The sequence below is a fragment of the Macaca thibetana genome, chromosome 7, assembly GCF_024542745.1.
Source record: "Macaca thibetana thibetana isolate TM-01 chromosome 7, ASM2454274v1, whole genome shotgun sequence".
NCBI classification, from domain to species: domain Eukaryota; kingdom Metazoa; phylum Chordata; class Mammalia; order Primates; family Cercopithecidae; genus Macaca; species Macaca thibetana.
The window spans coordinates 111,853,011-111,868,941 of record NC_065584.1 but is presented as its reverse complement, the minus strand read 5'-3'; the positions used below and the strand labels follow the sequence as shown (position 1 = coordinate 111,868,941).

Here is a 15,931-nt window from a genome sequence, read left to right as displayed (position 1 = left end):
AAAAAATAATTTTCAAAGCTTCAAATTAGGTGTCAATGTAAAATTCATCAGAAGAGTAATTATTATAGAAAAGTTTTTAAGGACTATTTTCCAGCATTTTGTTTTTCTTAAATGATCTCTTCATTTGAGAAAATGTAATAATTCCTTGTACTTTTATGTAATTTTACACTTTATGAAGCATTTTGGTCAATAATACCTTGAGTCTTGTAACTTTTGCTTTACCTGATCGAGACAGATAATATAGTAAGAATTTTTTAAAACAAAAAAAAATTAAGCAGCCTCCGAGTGATTAACTGACTTGCCCAAGATTTTGGAACTAGTGTTGAAGGAATGATTAAAACCCAGATATACTGACTTCCTATCAAGGGATGGATTTTTTCGTTTGTTTGTTTTGGCTTAGTTTTGCTATACTGGGTTTCAAGATTTAAGTATACGTAATGAGTAAAGATTCACAACATAGATTGAGATCTTTCAAATATGGCAAGTTTAAGTGGGGACTAATTTACTCAAAAGATTCTTAAGCTGATAGAGAAATCAGTCACCAAGTAGTCAAATGCTTAATGGAATAGTTATATACATACACATAAACACACACACACATAAACACAAAGTCTAGTCCTACTAACTCTATATTTACGTAGAGTCATTTAACATCAGTCAAAACCCCTTCAGTACTGCATGAAAATATGTTCTACTCTTTCTTGGCCATAAATCTACTAAGATTTAATTTCATGAAAAAGTATGGCAAAAGATGAAAGCATATCCTCCTCCCTCAACCAAGTATCTTTTTAACCCCTTACATGGCCTTAGCTGAACTTTTCTGATTGTCACAGTTCAAATTTAGCAGGCCTCTTTACTCACACTGTAGTTCTGGCAAAGATACCATACATCTGAAATATTCCAGTATCAAATGATCATTTTGTACAACTAGTTCTTTCCCCTCACGATTCCCCTATCCAGGCCAAATCTGAGGTGTCAACTACAGAAAGGTGAGGAAATTAGGAGGAAGAAACATTTCATAGTTAACATCCTCAAAGCAACAACAGTCAAGCGCAGAAGGTGGTTACCAGTGTGGATTCAGAACCCAATATAAAACAGCAAGGTATCTGCAAATACCAAGGGTTAAAACATGAATGTCTGAGCCCATACCTATGCAGTTATGAATGCAGGGCTTCAAAATCCAGATTAGGTGAGGACTGGCCTGAATATACAAAAATAATTGTAGGGGATTCCAATAAATGGGATTTACAGTATCTGTAAGAAATAACACAATCTCCCAGATATTCCTATCCTAACCATACATTTCCTAATAAGAACCTAGACATTGCTGAGGTCATATGGGAAACACCACCTTCCCTAAAATAAACAATGTGGTCATGATACAGCTTTCCCTTGTGTTCTCAAGAGGCTAATGGTATGTGGAATTAGAAGATTCAAACAAGTCTAACTTTCTATCTTGTAAACACAAAAATAATAAAGTTAAAATACCTTTTAATTGACTAATTGATCTCAATGTAATGAAAGAGCTATATGTATTTTGAAAACTACTGAGTCAAGTCCTCTCTTCCAGTCCCCTCTTTTATGAGATACGGTGCTCAAAAGGCTCCAAGGCCAGGCTGGATTTACGTCTGTTTGGTCACTCACTAGCTGAGAAATCTTGGGCAAGTTACTTAATCTCTCCGAGTCTCAGTTTCCTTAGACGTAGAATTAGGGTAATAGTACCTATTCCAGAGAGCTGTCATGGATGCACAAGCTAACACCTAAATATCTCAGAACAGTGCCTGACATATAATGTGCTCACAAATGGTCGGGTATGGTGGCTAACACCTGTAACCCCAGCACTTTGGGAGGCCGAGGCGGGTGAATCACTTGAGGCCAGGAGTTCGAGACCAGCCTGGCCAACACGGTGAAACCCCATTCCTATTAAAAATACAAAAATTAGTCAGGTGTGGTGGCACGCACCTGTAATCCCAACTACCCGGCAGGCCGAGGCATGAGAATCACTTGAGCCCGGGAGATGGAGGTTGCAGTGAGCCGAGAAGGTGCCACTGCACTCCAGCCTGGGCAACAGAGCAAGACTCTGTCTCAAAAACAACAGCAGCAGCAGCAACAACAACAAACGGACAAGCTATTAATACTCATAGCCTAAAATCCAAACCTGCCCTCTCAATCTTTTTATGCGTATTATTTTACCTTCATAGCAATTGTAAATGTTTTCAGCACCCTACCTGGGTCCCTCATACAGTCTTGGAAGTGTAGTTAGTGAGCACCTGACACAACGCTTTAAAAATGGCAGGGGCCCGAATGTGCTGAACATATCTGTCATTATTATGACATTAAGATACACATGCAATACGAATTCCAAAAAATAAAACAAAAACATACCATATTTCGCCAAACTTCTGAGGAGCTGGTGAATTCTAAAATCAGGCTCTTACAGATTTTTAACCTAAAATATAAAACACCTCACTCAATTCTTTTTATATAAACAACTGGATAAACTTTCAAAAAAGAAAAAAAAGAGGTACTAAATTTCATCATGAAAGCAAATTTATTTTCTATAATAATTATGAACATCCAAAAATGTATCAAGAAACGAATTACTCTATAGAGGCTGCCAGGATGAGGAAAGCATAGGTAGGCAGCCCTGTGGCCTGAGTGCTTTCAGCAGGCAAAGCCGTATTTCCCATATTCATCCACAAAGCTTACTGCCTTCTATTTCTTTACTCTATCCTCCCTCCAAAAGGGCTAAATACATAGGAAAACTATTTGACTATATCCCCCTAATCCCTTCAAATACCTATAGCAATTTTGTTTTTAATTCTATATGCTAAGCATCGGCTATGTTAGGTACAAATCTGGGCATCTATCTACCACTTTCTAGAGTAGCAGCCTTGGGTCGACCCTCTGACCCTTGAGTCTCCAATGTCAGGTTATAGTAGTAGAGAAGATGCATTAAAAAAGTATAGTATAATGCCTACCTGGCACAAAACAGGACTTCAATATACTACGATAATTACAATTTATTAAATCAACGACTTAATATATATCAAAACTTAACTCTTAAAAAAAAAAAAAAAATCCTGACGCTTACAGCAAGCCCCTAAAGTATCGCTGTAAATTCTTAACTTGTTTGTATACAATCAGAACGTTCCTCAATGGAACAGAAATAAAGTCCTTTAATGTACTGCATTACATATAAAGAAACCAAATCTCAAAGATTAAGAAACCTATCCAGTGTCCTAGAGGTTGATTGCAGAAAATGAATACACTGCATATCAACATTTTGAAATAAAATTAACCAACTTTTAAGGTTTTAGAGACTGAGTTTCAAACTTCAGCCTATAACAAAATTACCTGGGGAAATCTAAAAATGCAACTACTTGGGCTCTACCCGCAAAGATTCTCATTCAATGCATGAAGTAGGGGTTCATGAATTATTTTTTTTTATTTTTTTCAGACCCATCCAAGAACACAGAAATGAATTTGCATTTTAACATATACTTCACATGACACACAGATCTCATTTGAAGAAGCCCTCCCTTCCAAATTACGAGTTAGGAACACATAATCATAGAGGAAATACACCAAATCTATAAAAATACAGAATAACAAAAACTGTAAGCATTACAAATATTAGGCACACTCACTTGCCAATTTAACCATAAGAATCCTAATACCAGACATAGTTCTCTTACTTTATCTCTTCAACAGAGGGCTCAGTCTAATAATTTTATAAATAAGTATAGTCTAATAAGACATACCTATGTTGATCTACATCTGTCTCCCTAAAATTTTCATTTTATTCATTTCTATTTCTCCTTCACCTCCTTCTAAAGCTGTTTCAAAACTTAATTTCACAAACTGTTTTTTTTTCCTATCACTTTTTATCATAACATCCAACACTTCTGTTCTCCTTTGCACCATGTTTATGGTGTCTTATATTTATGGATAATGCTACTTATTAAAACTGTCTACGTTTCATCCGTTTACACATTTCACAACTAAAGGACTACTCCAACAATTTTCCTAAGTCTTCCTGCTTTAGGCTCTCCTCATTTCAGTCCATTCTGCAGTTAAGACTTAAAAAGTTTTAAATACTGCTTTCAAATAATACTTGCAACATAATTCCCTCAACTCCATTAGCTCCTCAGAGTACCATTTCTTTATCCTCTTTCCTTTCACTGCCAAAAAGACGTGAAAACCACTAGCTCAGCTGCTGTTCTCCTACCTACTGAAATTTTTCTTACAAAAGTTTCCATCATTTCTGTATATTCTCCCAGTGCTTTGGCCCCTTAATTCTACTTAATTTTTGTAGCTTTTAAGACTGCTAATGACTCCTCATCTCCTCTGGCTTCCCTCATGTAGTATCCACTCATTTCCTTCCATCCCTCTAAAGGCAACAAGGTCGTCTGCTAGTTCATCTTCCTACCTCTCATACATGGCCTCTCTCCAAGTTTCGGTCAATAGCCATTTTTCTTAACCTAAACCAATTTTCTGCGCTATGTCATCCATTCCCATAGCACTTCTATGCTTACGAACCCCTAACTCTGTATCTTTAAGCCCTTATCTCTGGCATGGTATGCCTGTAACTACATATTACCAACGGTACACATCCATATGGATGTCTAATTAGCATCTACATTCAACGTATCTAAAATCAAACTCAAATTATTTTCCCAAAGAACTCACTCTGCCTAATCTCACTGTCCTAGTTATGAATTGAAAAATTTGGTGCCATTCATTACTTTCTCCCCCTCATTTTTATTTGCCCTGACCACTGTGTAGGTTGATACTCATTCAGCCTTCAAATTCTTCATAATCATCAATTCGAAAATTGTCTACTAGATTTTGAGTGCCTACTAGGTGGATGAAGATGCAGTGGTAGAAAAATGAGACATAATTTCTTGTCCTCATGTGGTGAAGGAAATGGGCACAAATAAAAACCACAATGAATTATGTAATTGCAATGCACAGTTAAGGGTTGTGATGGAGAAATACAAGGGGTAAGTTGTGTATTATAATAAAAAGTCCTTAGTCTGAAGAAAGGAAAACCATTCTTTATGAGGGACAAGCAACATTTATAAGACACACTAAGAAAAATCCTGTGAGGTAATGATGGTAGCACTATCAGTCCAGCTGCTCAAATTGGAAGATTCTCAGTCATATTCTAAAGAGTCTCTCCCTTTCCCAGTATATCAAATTGTTTACCAATTACTACTAATTCACCCTTAGAAATTCCCCTACATTTCTACATTCCCACACTATTCCCCGGTCTTTTTTGATGGCTTTTAGTTGCTTCCAGAATAAAGCCAAAGCTCCCAATCATGTCAGATGAGACTCTACACAATTTGGTCAAAACCTGCCAGTGCAGCCTCTTCTTCCAGACTAGACCAGACTTCAAGAGAATATGTGTATCATTTGCTTTTATACTTCCAGTGCTTGTAAATGTTCATAGAATTAGCATCTTACAAAAGACAAATTTTTTCTCTTTGGTGACTTGTTTTCAGTCCTTTAAATGCAATGCAGGTTAAGATTTAAACTCTAATTTGTCTAATTCTAAAGACCACGTTCATTCCCTTGTACCTGCCTTCTAATTTATACTCAAACCCTATACATTTCCTTAAAAATATATCTTACTCCTTTTTTCCCCAAACTTACCAATACTGTCCTACTGGTTTCCCTTTTGCCTTTATCCTCAATTTTCCCACTAGCATTATCTTCCTAAAAACTCAAAGTTATACATATCGTTCTATATTCAAAAGCTTTAACACTTTCTCATGCCAACCGAATAAATTTCTAACTCCTTCACATTTTATATGAGGCCCCTGCCTGACCCCAGCCATCCCAGCACTACTGCCCACTACATGACATCATCACCAGGTACCAGATCTAGCCCCATCATTTGACCACTGGCTATAATACACTGGATATCTGTGTTTCTGACTTCAATGTGTTTGCTTCTGAGGAGACTTCACTCAGAAATGGTTCTCTATCCATTACTAACCTCTATCCCCCACCCACCTATCATGCCATGTTAAAAACTGCCCTCATTCTAAACACTGTATCTCACAGGGTTGTCTAAACTCTTATACATAATCACCGTCTCCTTCATGTCTTATTATACATTCTTAATACCATAAAATAATTAATGTCTCCTTATATTTATTATGTTATACCTTACATTACAGCTATCTGTATACATTTGTCAGTGCCTCTAGTTGTAAGCTGATTGATGTAGGGATCATCTCTTCCATATTTTAATTTTCATAATAATGGTGACTATGTTTCTTGACACCATACCTCCCCTCTACAAGGAAAAAAAAAAAAAAAAAGGAATCAGGACCCATGGCCTTTGAGCTAGTTCCAAACGTGACTCATAGATGAACAAAGGTATCATTTCTTCCCAAAGCAACACAAATATAAGTAAATGCCAATTTAAGAAACATTTTATTTCAAGGACTAAATATGTAAGAATAACCAAAACAACTGTTTCTAATATGTCCCTTTCTCTACCAGATATTAAAACATATTAACTTAAATGGTATAATTAAAATCAGCACAACACCTTCAAAAATGGAGTATACACTAAATATATGCATACCCTCTGACTTAAAAATTTCCCTCTTAAGTATACATCAAAAAAATTAAGTACACATATTCACGAGAAGACAATCACTGAAATGTTTAGAGCAGCAGCAATATTCTTAACAATTCCAAACCAAAAATGATTAAATGTCCATCAACAGCAGATTAAACTGTGGCATATTCTTAAAATGGAATACTATACAGCGACTATCACAAACAATTACTACAACCAACAGTGTGGATAAATCTCACAAACACATTAAAAGCAATCAGACACAAGTAAGTGTGCTTGATTCTAGTTAAAGGACGAAAACAGGCAAATCTAATCTATGCTATGAGAAGTCAGGACAGCGGTTACACATGGAAGAAAACGGAGGGTGACAGAGCACAAGCGAGCACACAGGAGCGAGCACACAGGAGCGAGCACACAGGAGCTGCCGATGTTGCTTCTTGATCTGAACGCTAGCTAAATACGTGTGCTCAGTGTGCGAAAGTGCAGCAAGCTATACATTTGGAAGTGCACTCTTCTGTATATTTAAAAGATTTTAAAAAAAATCTGATATGGTATTAGCATTAGACAAAGAGGTAAACACAACAGAAAGCTAATTTCAGAGAAAGATCCAAAAGTATCTGACAGTTGCTCCTTCTCAAACAAGAATTTTCAGACCTTGGATAACAGGCAGCACAGGACTGTAATACATGAAAGGACAAAAACAAAGGAGGTGAGCCATCCACTGCTTGGATGCCTGCCTGGAGGTAATTTCCAACCTGCAGTCAATGGAGGGGAACCCAACGAGAAGACAGCAGTTTCAGTGAGGTCAGAATCAAGAGATCAGAGCTGAGGAAGCCGAAGTGGGTAAAATGTATGACAAGTGCCAGACAAGAGGGGTGCTTGTCTGAGAAGGCAGAGAAATGGCTTCAGAAATCTGTCATGTGAGAGTCTACTGCTGAGTACTAACTGTACACGATTAAGGTAAGTGGAAGCTAGGGAAAGAGGGGCAGTGAGCTGAAATATTCCCAGTGCTTATAAAGGACCGGGAGACTCCTAAACTTCCCTCTAACCTGAGCGAAGAGAACACGGTGACACTGGGAGCCTTCTCTAGACAAACTCCAATGTAGCCCTGAAGGAATAAAACTGACCAGCAAGTTATTTAGCTGGCTACAAAACAAAACACTCTAAAAGAAAACAAAATCTAGTCACCCAACAACAAAATATTACAATGTCCAGCATCCAATCTTATAAAATCATTAAATATGTAAAAATAAAAATAAAAATAAACTAGGAAAATACAACCCATAATCAAGAGAAAAAACCAACAAATTCAGAGTGAAAAAAATCATGAAATCAATAGGTAACCTGATTTTCAGTTATTACAAATATGCTCAAGATTTCAAAAAAATACATGAAGATGAAAATGAATCAAATGGAATTTCTTGAAATATAAAGCAAAATATCTGAAATTATTTAACAAGGCAGGAGAAAAAACAGTAAAATAGAAGACAAAGCAAACTGAAGCACAGGCAAATAAAAAAACTGAAAAATAATGAATATGACGTTAATGACCTGTGGATAATACCAAACAGTCTAACACATGTGTAAGTGGAGTCCCAGAAAACGAGGAAATGATGAAAGAAGAGGAGAGGTGGTAAAAAATACATATATATATATATATATAGAAGAAACAATGGCAACAATCTTCCAAATTTAAGGAAAACCATAAATATACAGATTAAAAAAAACACAACTCTTAGCATGGTCATCATCAGAAACAAAAAGTGACAAGAAAAAATCTTAAGAGCAGCCAGGGAAAGAAGACTTAGTATCAGGAAGAAAAGATAATTAGCATTATGCATCACTTAACAGCACGGATACATTCTGAGAAATGTATCATTAGGTGGCATCATTAGGTGATTCTGTCATTGTGCAAACATCACAGAATGTACTTACACAAATCTCGATTAGATGGTATAGCTTACTACAGAACTAGGATATATGGTATAGCCTGGGTGCTCCTAGGTTATAAACCTGTACAGCATGTTACTGTACTGATACTGTAAGCAACTATAACACAGTGTAAGTATGTATCTAAACCTAGAAAAGGTACAGTGAAAATATGGTGGTATAATCTTAAATGACTATTGTCAACTATGATCTCTTGTTGACTGAAATGTCATTATGTGGCACATGACTGTATAATCAGACTTCTTATCAAAAACAAACGCTGAAAGAAAAACACATCAACTATTTAACCAAGAGAAAAGAAACATATATGTCCACACAGAGACTGTTTTCACACAAATGTTCATTGTACCTTTATTTATAATAGCTAGGAACTGAAAACAGCCCAGGTGTCCCTTAATAGATGAAGTCACAAACCACTGAAACATTCAACAGTATGGATGAATCTCAAAAACATTATGCTGAGCAAAAAGAAACTTTTTACAACACATAAGTATTGTATGACTCTGCTTACATAAAGTTCTAAGCAAGTTAAACTAAGATGAAACAATCTGAACAATGTTAGGTTCTACGGGTGGTGTGGGGGGAAGGAATAACTGGAAAGAGGTGCAGGTTCTGTACCCTGATAGAACTTTCTGGCAAAGGTGTATGCATTTGTCACAGCTCATGAAATGGTGTATGTGGTCAACTGTATTTTCCAAAGATGGTCACAACAGAAGCCATTCTACATGCTCTTAACAATGTAACACTGTTATCTTTTCATCAGGTGGTGGAGTCTATGGCCCTTCTCTTTGAATCTGAGCGAAATTAGTGACTCTTTCAATCCAAAGACTACAGTCGTACCTCAACTATCTACAGAGGACTGGTTCCAGGACTCCCATGGATCCCAAAATCCAAGAATGCTTCGAATCCCTTATATAAAATGGCATAGTATTTGCATATGACCTACATGCATCTTCAAATATGTTAAACCATCTCTAGATTACTTGTAATACCAAATACAATGTAAATGCCATGTAAACAGTTGTTACAATGTATTGCCAAAGACAAGCTCTCCTTGCCAATCCCTGACCAAATGAGAGATTCACGAGCAAAATAAATAGTTGCTGATATGTAAGGCACTAAGTTTGGGGCAATGTATTACACAGCAATAAATAACTGGAACAGCATAGTAAATTGTAGTTAAAAACACTAAACTACTAAGTTTTAGTTAATATACATGCTGAAGTTAAGGGTGTGGTATACTAACATCTGCAACTTACTTTGAAAAGCATAAAAAAAGACAGTTGAAGAGAGGATGGATAGATGGACAAGATAGAAGACAAAAACAAATATAACAAAATGTTAGTTGTGAAATTATATTCTACAATTATTTTAAAGTCTCTGTGGCTTGAAAAATTGTACAATAAAATGTTGAAGAGTGAAATAAAGACATTTCCATACAAATAAAAGCTGAAAGATTTTGTAGCCACTTTAGAAATGTTTAAGAAATTTTTTCAAGTAGAAGGAAAATAACACCAAGAAACTTGGATCTACAAAAAGAAATCTCCACAAAGGAAAAGAAATAAAAATGGTAAATAAGAGGGTAAATAGAAAGGAATGTTATTCTTAGTTTTTAAGGTTCTTTGTAAGACAACTGGCTTTTGAAAGAAATAGTTTCAAATGCTACTGTGGAATCTATAACACATATAGAAGTAAAATGTTAAGCTCACAATACCAAAACGAATGAGGGAGAGTAAATGGATGTATACTATTCTAAAGTTCTTACATTATACATTAAGAGGAATAATATTTCTGAAGGCAGACTGCGGTAAGTTAAAGGTGCATATTGTTAATCCTAGAAGTGTCACTGGGGGAAAAAACAGAGGGACAAGCTAATAATGGAGACAAAACAAAATTCCAAAAATGCTCCATTAACCGAAAAGAAGGCAGAAAAGGAAGAAAAGATGAGACAAATAGAAAACAAACAGTGTCTTAAACACAATACAGCCAACTGCAATAAATGTAAACGGACTTAAACAAATTAAAAAGCAAAGATCGTAAAAAATCAATCTGTAAGCAAGATGCAACTATACGCTATCTAAAAGAAAGACATTAAATGACCAATAAGTTGAAAATAAAAACACAGCAAAATGATACAATGTGCAAAAATTAATCATAAGAAAGGAATGGATACACTAATACCAAAGTAGACTTTAGATAGGGAACATTACCGGCGATAAACAGAGACATTTCATAATGATAAAGACATCAATTAATCAAGGAGACCTAACAGTCCTAAATGTGAACACACCTAATGACACAGCTTTCAAGATTTTGCTTCAAAGCATATGAAGCAAAAATGAACAGAAAAGAAGGAAGATAAACTCAAAATTACAGTTGAAGATTTCAACATTCCTCTCTTGATAATTAGTAAGTGGACAGAAAATTAGTAAAGATAAAGAAGAAATACATGTATCTATCTGACAAAGAACACACGTTCTGAAAAGAATGTGAAAATATTTGAACAGACACACAAAGAAGAAAACTTCTCAATGGCAGTCATGAAGAAAATGTAAATTAAAACCATGACTTTTTACACCCATTAGAATGGCAATTATTTTAAATAAAAAAACAGAAACTACCGGCCAGGTGGTGGCTCATGCCTGTAATCCCAGCACTTTGGGAGGCCGAGGCGGGTGCATTTGAGGTCAGGAGATCGAGACCATCCTGGCTAACATGGTGAAACCTCGTCTCTATTACAAAAATACAAAAAAATTAGCCAGGCATAGCAGTGGGCGCCTGTAGTCCCAGCTACTTGGGAGGCTGAGGCAGGAGAATGGCGTGAAGCCAGGAGGCGGAGCTTGCAGTGAGCCGAGATCGCGCTGCTGCACTCCAGCCTGGCAGACACAGAGAGGCTACGTCTCAAAAAAAAAAAAAAAAAAAAAAAAAAGCAGAAACTACCAAGTGTTAGAAAAGAGGTAGAGGATGTAGAGAAACTGGAACCCTTATTCACTGCTGGTGGGAATGTAAAATGGTGCAGTCACTGTGGAAAACAGTACGGCAGTCTCTAAAAAAACTACACATACAATTACCATATGGCCCAGCAATTCCACTCCTAAGTACATAACCAAAAGAATTAAAAGAAGGGATTCAAACAGGTATTTATATACCAATGTTCATAGCAGCATCATTCGCATAGTTAAAAGGTACAAACAGCCCAAATGTCCACTGACAAATAAATTTAAAAAAAAAAAAAGTGATATATGCATACAATGAAATATTGCTCAACCTTAAAGAATCAAATTTGGATACATGCTACAATATGAATGAACTTTCAGGACTGATATCGTTTGAATATTTGTCCTGTACAGATCTCATGCTAAAAATACAATCCCCAATGTTGGGGGTGGGGTCTGGTGGGAGGCAACTGGGTCACAGGCGCAACCCCTCATAGCTTGGTGCTGTTCTTGGGATAGAGAGTGAGTTCTCATGAGATGTGGTTGTTTAAAAAGGGTGTGCCACTTCCCCACCCTCTCTCTCTTGCCCCTGCTCTCGCCATATGACATGGCTGCTCCTCCTCTGCCTTCCACCATGAGTGAACGCACCATGAGGGCTCCCCAGAAGCTGAGCAGATGGTGGTGCCATGCTTGTACAGCCTGCAGCACCAGGAGCCAAATAAACTTCTTTTCTTTTTAAATTACCCAGTCTCAGATATTCCTTTAAGGCAACACAAGAATGGCCTAACACAAGGACATTATTACTATTAAATGAAATGTGCCAGACACAAAAGGACAAAAATCATATGATTCTACTTATATGAAGTACCTGGAGGAGTCAAATTCACATAAAAAGTAGAATAGTGATTACAGGTGGATGGTGAGAGTAGGCAATGAAGAGTTACTGTTTAATGGATAGAGTTTCAGACTGAGAGGATGAAAAAGTTTCAGAGATGGACAGTGGTGGTGGTTGCACAATAATGTGAATGTACTTTATGTCACTGAACTATACACTTAAAAACAGTTAAAATGGTAAATTTGGTATGTGTATTTTACTACCATTAAAAAAAACCAAAACACTGCAATGGGATACCACTACACACCTCTCAGAATGTGTGCAATTAAAGACTGAGAACATCAAATGCTGACATTTGGAGAATTGGAACTCTCATACACTGCTGATGGGAATGTAAAGTAGTATAATCATCCGGAAAATAGTTTGGCAGTTCCTTATACATTTAAACATAAACTTTCCATGTGACCCAGTAATTCCAATTTAAGGTATTTACCCTAGAAAAATGAAAACATATGTTCACACAAAGACATGCACACAAAACAATACCTTTATTCACAACAGCCTAAACTGAAAACAATCTAAATGTTCACCAGAATATGAATGAACTGTGGTACACTCATATTGTATTTAAAAATACAAAACAAACAAAAAATCTGTGATAAACACAAATTGGATGAATCTCAAAAACATGCCAAGTGAAAGAAACCAGACATGGAAGAGTATATGTTACTGGATTCCGTGGATATGCAATTCTAGAGCAGGCAAAACTAATAAACAGATCAGTGGTTGCCTGGGGCCAAGAGAGAGAAATGACTACAGACAGGAAGGAACTTTTTGGAGGTAATTCAATTGTTCTAAAGCTTGACTGTAGTAGCAGTGATAGTGTATATATTTATCAAAATCAATAAAACTGTACAATTAAAATGGGTGCATTTCATTGTGTATCAATTATACCTCAATAAACTTGATGTTTTTCAAAGTTTACGAGAACCTAATACAGAAGAAGGTGGCATCTTCAGTGGAGACACGATGCCTTACAAGACAGTCAGCTACCCGAGTGGAAGAATATAAAAGGTAGACACAATTCCCAAACCATGTGACAAATGCAATCCGGATCTAAACCATATCATACCATATCCAAAATTATGCTGAATGTTCAGATCTAACTTTATAAATTAAAGTCAATAAAATCATAAAAGTACCAGAAGAAAATACAAGAGATTGGCCAGGTATAGTAGCTCATGCTTGTAATCCCAGCACTTTCGGAGGCTGATGTGGGAGGACAGCTTGAGGCCAGCAGTTCAAGACCAGTCTGGGCAACACAGTGAGATACGTTTTCTACAAAAAAACAAACTAACAAACCAAAAAAACCCGACTAGCTATAGTGGCACAGGCCTGTAATCTTACCTACTGGGGAAGCTAAGGCAGGAGGATCACTTGAGCCCAGGAGTTTGAGGTTGCAGGGAGCTATGGTTGCTCCAGCCTGGGTGACAGAGTGACATCCTATCTCTAAAAAGTTTTTGTAATATATATATGAGATCATATTTAAATCATCTTTGTTAGCATGCTGAAACCCAGAAGCTATAAAAGATGGACAGATCTGCCTACATAAAAACTTTAAAATTTCACATGACTAGATACTATAAAATTAAAGATAAGTAATAAGATAATATTTGCAAAATATAACAAAGAATTAAATGATAAAGAATGCTTACAAATTTAAAAAAGAAACAACACAATAGAAATGGACCAAAAAACCAGACAATTTCCCAGGCCATTTATAAAGATTTAAACAGATTTTATATATACATAAATCAAAACAAGGTAAATGAGCAGTCCCTAATATATTTTAAGGAATGAAAGTTGCTAAAATTATTTTTTAAAAGGTAATTGGCAGAATCTATCAAATTTTTAGATTGACACGGTCTAAAATATCTTATTTGTAGAAATCTACCTTACAGAAAAAATAACAGGTATCATCATTTGCAAAAGCAAATATTGAAAACAACCTAATTTCCACAACAGGCAAAGGGTTTCATAACCTATCATGAACTCTCAAGAGTTAATTCCTAGTTCAGTTCTAAAGATTGAGAGAATACATCAGCTTTAGAGTATTCCATCTCAGGTTTCTCAAGGACAATTTTTCATTAAGGCCTGATTTATTACATTTTAAAACATGCTTTTCCTTCCTATCTTTTTTGTTTTTCTTCTTTCCCCCCCCACAAGCTTATATGGTAAAATTACCTGTAGTTAAGTGGGCATGTGACAAGATGCACAGATTTAATGCAATCATTTATAAGAATTATTCAACTCCATTCTCTCAGCTGCTCTGGTCAAAAAACTTTGGCATTATCTTTTACTTCTCCCTTTATTTCCCACTTTCATCTGGTCTACTACCAAATCCTATGGACTCTATTTCGACATATATCAAGAATTCAACCACTTCTCACCACCCTCACTTTGACCACTCTGTCCATTTCAGTCACCTCTTAATCTGTACTCTACCAATTGGTCTGTTTCTGCCCTTGTCCCCCTTTTCAGTCTACACTCAACACAGCAACGAGAGTGATCTTACTAAACCTAAGTCATACTTTTTCACTACTCTGCTCAAAGACTTCCAAGAGCTTCCCATCTCCTTCAATGGTAAAAATCAAACACCTTATTATGACCAAAATATCTGTACCCTCCATTATCTGTCTCTTTATTTCCCATCATTTACTTTTCTAAAGCTACAATGGCCATACCTCGAGTTCTTCAAACACATCAGGCACTCTCACTTTGGGGTTTCCCTATTCACTACACCCTTTGGCTGAAATGCTCTTCCCCCAAATATCCACATAGCTAGCTCTCTCATCTCCTTCAGTTCTTCACCCAAGTTACCATTTCAGTGAAGTTTTCTCTACCTACCCTATCTAAAATTTCCCATTACCCTTTCACCTACAAACACTTCCCTTATTTGTTTTTTCTCCTTAGCACTATGTAACATATATTTTACCTATCTTTATGATCTCTCTTTTTAGTATTAAAGTGCCATGAAAGCAAAGGATTGAGTGGGTTTTATACACTGCTGTCTCCACCAGCTCCTAGAAAAAAATGCCCACTACACAGTAGGAATTCAAGAAATGTTTACTAAGTCAACCAGATGGATGTGTATGCAGCCAACCATTTGAAAGATTCTTATAACATAGTTAAGAGAAAAAAATAAGTTACATGAAATACAAGTTTTAGTACACAAAAATCTGTACACAAGGAATTAACATGAAATTTTTTAAAAATACAATTTGCAATACCATCAAAACATAAAATTCTTAGAAATAAATTTTTAAAGTAATAAAAGTAGTACAAGACCTGTATACTGAAAACTACAAAACATGAAAGAAATTAAAGAACACCTTAATAAATGGAAAGATGTCCCATGCTCACGAATGAGAAGACAGTATTAAGGTAGCAAAACTTCCCAAATAGACCTACAGATTCAACACAAATCCAGGTCCTATCAAAATCCCAGTTTCATTTCTTGCAAGCTAACACTAAAATTCCATGGAAATTTGAGAAACCCAGAGACCCAAAACAATTTTGAAAAAGAGTAAAAGTTAGAATACCCACATT

The 15,931-nt window shown here is 36.1% G+C and overlaps 2 protein-coding genes across 13 annotated transcripts in view; one reads left to right on the top strand and one right to left on the bottom strand.

The window, feature by feature from the left end:
- The window catches only part of LOC126959065 (uncharacterized), a 186,933-nt gene extending 173,687 nt beyond the window's left edge, over nt 1–13,246 (top strand). Inside the window, exon 28 of the mRNA XM_050798018.1 lies at nt 9,315–13,246. The gene's annotated coding sequence lies outside the window, so the exon portion shown is untranslated. The remainder of the gene's footprint in view (nt 1–9,314) is intronic.
- Nucleotides 1–15,931, bottom strand: part of UBE3A (ubiquitin protein ligase E3A) — a 121,414-nt gene that overhangs the window by 91,811 nt on the left and 13,672 nt on the right. For 8 of the 12 annotated variants that reach the window (XM_050797982.1, XM_050797987.1, XM_050797984.1 and 5 more), the window contains exon 2: nt 2,386–2,449. The exons of 1 other annotated variant lie outside the window; for it this stretch is intronic. The gene's annotated coding sequence lies outside the window, so the exon portion shown is untranslated. Of the gene's footprint in view, nt 1–2,385; nt 2,450–6,179; nt 7,904–15,931 lie in introns of those variants that run through there. 3 more of the 12 variants (XM_050797991.1, XM_050797992.1, XM_050797985.1) reach the window with 3 other exon arrangements.